Raw genomic sequence first — 5,301 nt, forward strand, 5'->3', positions numbered from 1 at the left:
CACGTAACCATTATGCTATTAACCTTGACTTTCTCCAATTCCGTAGGTTGCATAGCAAGTATCAAAACACTTTAGGACTTGGTGTAGGTTGTTCCGTGCTTGGTAGAGGTGAAGCTTATCGGCTACGTAGCATGTCGGCAGTGGATAAAGCTTTGTATATACGCATTAGCTTGTTTAACCTTTCATAAGAATGTGCGGTTGTATATGTCTAGTGTGGCTTTACTGCTCGAAGGGCAAGCCGTAGGCAGTCTTCCGGAAACCGTAGGCTACCTTAGTGCACTCGGTAGCAGCTTTAGGGTTCTAGGGCAGCCGTCTATAGGGCATACTGCGTAATGTGCTCCCTCTGTCTTTAGGGCTTGGTTCCCTACGGATTAGGCTAAGAGACCCAAAATCCTTCAGTTAACTAAGCTTTGAAAAAAACCATTGTGGCTACTTCTAGGAATCCCGGCGCAAGCCATCGTGCATCTAGTTATACTAGGGCAGCCAGGCTCATCCACGTCTGGATATTCAAAGTGTAAAGTTTATCCTCCCGTCTTGGAGAGCTGACCCATATGGGTGTCGGGGAATTGGTTTACCCTCTCGCACTGGAGAGCAATTAGTTTACCCTCTTGCACTGGAGAGCATAGTTGGTCATTCGGAGGGGGCAATTCCTGCGATGAGTCCCTAAGAAGGGTGCAGTCTTCTTTTGAAGTGCATGAGTGATTAGTTGTTATAAGCATGTGGTCGAGCCAAGTTGTGATTACTTCTGAATTCCTCATTAAAAAATGAGTGAAATGAACGAGAACTTAGCTGTAAGGTAGGAACTGCATAACAGTTGGATAGTCCTCGGCTTGTGAGGTGGTGCCCGTCGAGCTTCTTGAGTCTTCAAGTTTTGATGTAGCGGGAGGTCACATATGGTACTTCTTCAGATTGTAGGCGTTCTACTACTTTTTGATTTTTTTATCGTTTCATGGTGGCGAGGGTGTAATTACTCTTGCCGCCTACTCTATTGATCTTGTACGGACCTTCCCAGATAGGATCCATCTTTTTGGAGCCTTCTCTGCGGGCAGTGATGAAGACTTTTCTTAGGACTAGATTTTCAGGCTGGAACTGCCAGATCTAGGCCATTTTGTTGTAGTTGGAAATGAGTTATTGCTGGTAAGCTGCGATGCAGGTGATGGTCTGTTTGCGCTTGTCTTCTACCAAATCTAAGCTTATGGTCATCTCCTTACTGTTCTGCTCAAGGCTTAGTAATAATGCGGTGATACTTGGCTTGATAACATTGGGATAAATGATTGCTTCTAAGCCAAATGCCAAAAAGAAAGGAGTCTCACTAGTTACTCATCTTTTAATTGTGCGATACGCCTATAAACATCCGGGGAGTTCATCTGGCCATTTTCCCTTCTTGTTGGTAAGGGATTTCTTGAGGCAGTTGAGGATCATCTTGTTGGATGTTTCGGCCCATCACTGCCTTGAGGATATCTTGGCATAGACATGTACTGCTTGATGCTATACTTTTGGAAAAACTTCTTGGCCCACAAATTGCGGGCCATTGTTGGTGACGATGGACTGAGGGATTCCAAATCGACAAATGATGTTCTTCCATATGAAGTGCTCTATGTCCGTCTGAATCGTGGTCGTCTTGGGCTCTGCTTCTACCCATTTGGTGAAGTAGTCGGTTGCCACAATCATTATGCCTCTGCCCCTTGTAGCAGACGACATAGGTTCTACCATGTTAATTGCCCACTACATGAACGGCTAAGGACTCGTCTGCAGGTGTAGTTCGCTGGCAGGCAGTGCTAGTACCGGCTTGTAGCGTTGGCAACGGTCGTACTTTTGTACTAACTCCTTAACGTCTTGGTGCATGGTAGGCCAATAGTAGCCTGTATTAAGAGCATTTTGTGCTAAGGATAGACCTCCGAAGTTATTTCCACAAACCCCTTCATGGATTGAGCTTAGAACCTTCAAGTTATCGGGAGGCGTTAGGCAACGAAGATGTGGTCCGGTGTAGGATTTTCGGATGAGAATGCCGTTCCACTTGTAGTAGCGTGTTCCCTTGATTTGAGCTTCCCAGACCCCCAATCTTTTCTTGGAGAATGTGCCATTGAGCAGGTAGTCTACGATGGAATCTTGTCAATTTGGAGTTGTACTAACCTATGCCACTTCGGCTGCTGGCTTCACCTCTATGCTCGGCTCGTCTAGATACTCCTCCGGAATAGAGCGTTTGAGTTGGTGGTTAAGGACGGAGCCTAGGCCTGCTAGTGTGTCCACGTGAGAGTTGTCTGCTTGTGGAACTTGAGTAATGGTGTAAGTCTAAAACGCCTCAAGTAATCTGGCTAGTGATTAGTTGGGAATCAGAATGAATTGCGAGCTTTTTCACTGCCAAGTCTATGTAAAGGCCTGCTAGTAGGGCTTTGTACTCTGCTTCGTTGTTGGATGCTTTGAAACCTAGAATGATCATCTACTCGGGCATCGAACTACCTGGGGTGACAAGGACCACGTCTACTCCTGAACCTTTGTAGTTGGATGCGTCGTCGATATGCAAATGCCAGAAGTCTCCATCGGGTGGAGCAGGTGCGGCTAGAGTATGCTTGGCTATTTTAGGGGCATCATTGGGCAGCTTTATTGCGTCACCTAGGCTCAGCGTGAAGGCGCAGTAGGGAGCTGTGGAGATGGGGCCATGTCACACGCATCAAGAGATGCTCAATTACCGGTATTGGGCCACTCTAGAGTTGAATCATTGAGCAAGGGTCGGTTAGGGCTGTGTGGTACGCAGCAGGAGGTAGTACTCAACTGCCGGTACAAGTTGCTCCTATGTAGAATCTTTTAGGGCGACGAGGACAAAACTTGCTTCTGAATGTATCATTCCAGTGTTCGTCTACCCTTGGCGTGTCTTTTGGGCCGAGTTGTTACGTTCGTCAGAAAATTTTGCATCTACCAGGGTCTATATCTTTATCGTCGCGCGTTTGGATTGGGCGGAATAGTACTTCATGAGGATGATTAAATGCATTTGAAAGTAAAACTTGAGCTTCCGGGATGCAACAACTATTGCCAAAGTTAGTTTTTGAATTTCCGATAACATCAATAAGAGCTTTTAAACTGTGGAATATAACTGATAACATCGATGAGAGCTTTTAAACTGTGGAATGAGCTTATTGCTATTTCAGATGCGACTACTCGTCCAGTCAGACTTTGAATCTCCTTTAGAGTAGTCATATTCAAGATCGTTCGGATTTGCCTTGAATGGGCATCGACGAACTTTGTCCCAAAATGCATGCTTTTCTGCCAGAGCGAAAGATTCTGCCAGAGTTAAATCTTCTTTCATTATCAGTTTTTCAAACAATGGGTGATCTGCTAGAAGTCCTTTTTGGAAGGCTGCTCTAGCTATCGAGTCGTTGCATCCGACTATCCTTGTTTTCTCTGCTTTGAACCTCCTCACATAGTCACGAAGCGACTCCTTTAGGTTCTTCTTGACGTCGAACAAATGGTTGGACTTCTTTTTTATCGAGCGACATGATGAATATTCTTTGGTGAAAACCAAAGAAAGTTCGTCGAAATTCCGGATGGATTGTGGTGGTAAGGTGTAGAACCAATCTTGCGCCTCGCCTTGTGGAGTGGTGGCGAACATCTTGCACATGAGATCATCGTTGTTTCGATAGAGGATCATTGCGTTCAGTAGTGCTTTAAGTGTCTTTCCAGGTCTTCATCCCCTTTGAAAGATGTGAAATATGGCATGCTGAACTCGCGTAGAGGCTCTGCTTGCTCGATCTCGTCTGTGAAGGGTGACCTGCTTATGTTGGTCATGTTTCATCGTAGTGTTTCGTTGATGACCTCATTACGTTGAAAATTGCACAATAGCTTGGTCAAGAGTCTCTCTACTTCTTCCTGAATTTGCCTTTGTTGAGGTAGTGGAGCTTTCCGCTGCCCCCAACCATGACTTGCTGGTCTAGGCTGCTCTTCCATGTATTTGGCTCGTCTATGCCACTGATGCGGTCCGTGTAACGCGTTCATAGCATACGAGCGAGTTCTTCGTAGGCTGCCGGTTGAACTTGAGCCGTATTAAGTGACTGTTTCTCTCCGTTCATCGTGCTGCCTACTCCAATGTGAGGTAGATGATGCTATTTGGGAGCTTAGTCGCTAATAAACACTTCGCTTGGAAGGTTGCTCATGTTGACTATTGAAGTGTGACCCCAACCATGAATGTATGCTCGTCTATAGGCCTAGTCGAGAGTGCACGCTCTTCTGCGCTTTAAGACGGGAGTATACACTATCTCGGGGGCCCAATCAGGAGTGTACATTGCCTAAACGCTCGGTTCATGGCTGGTCGAGTGGCTGCTTGTCGAGACGCTGCTGGAGATGTTCTTTGTCTGCCCTTATCCTACTTCGGGACACCTCGTCTGGGGCACATTGCATCTCGGTGCGCTGCAAGAGCTAGTTCACCAAGTTCGTTTGTTGTGCGAGGGTGTTTATCAACTCTATGACTTGTTGAGACAAGTGTTGTTCTCCAGTTGGGTTGGAATAACTTGGAATGAATGCGTCTTCTTGAGCAGTGGAAGTGTGGTAGACTCCGGGCACGAGATTTGAGTTGGGAAATGTCAAATCCGAAGAAGAATGTGATGAAAATGTTCCCGATTTGATCGTCAATCCAAAAATTTGAAACCGGGATGGTTAAACTAATCTTGGATCGATTTGGGCTGCTTGGAAGGCCACGGGAGCAGGCTGGGCCACGGGAATAGACTGCTCGGCTGGAGTAAGCTGCTTGATGGGAGCAGGCTGGGTCACGAGAGTGGGCTGCTCGGCCGGAGCAGGCTGGGCCACGAGAATGGGTTGCTCGGTGCGTGATGCACGCGAGAGTGAAGCTTGGGTCGTGGTCTTAGTACCGTGAGCCGCCTTGGATGGCACAGCTTGGGCTGTGGTGAAGGCACCATGGACATCGCCACGGGTGGCTACCGAAGTAGCCACCACGGTGGTTCCCGTGGTGGAAACTCGTGGTGGTGGTACCGCTCCCCCTAGGATCACATTTAGTCTTGTGGATCGCCGCGATCCCATTTCTTGAATATGGGAATCTTTTTATTATGCGAGAGTCTTCTACAAGTATGGGACTCAACTCTCAATGAAAGCACCAATTTGTGGATGCAAATTTCTTCCTCCTTGATCTTGGACAAAATTGCACATACAATGAATGAGGGGGCTTTGGCCGAAAAACCTCTAATGCCAAAGTTAGAATTTAGAAAGAAAAAGTGTTTGGAGAGTATTGGGAACTTTGCAAGTGTGTTGGAATGATCTTTTAGTGAAAATGGGAGCCTATTTATAGGGATAGGG

This window comes from Malus sylvestris, chromosome 6 (genome assembly GCF_916048215.2).
Source record: "Malus sylvestris chromosome 6, drMalSylv7.2, whole genome shotgun sequence".
In the NCBI taxonomy this organism is placed as follows: Eukaryota; Viridiplantae; Streptophyta; class Magnoliopsida; order Rosales; family Rosaceae; genus Malus; species Malus sylvestris.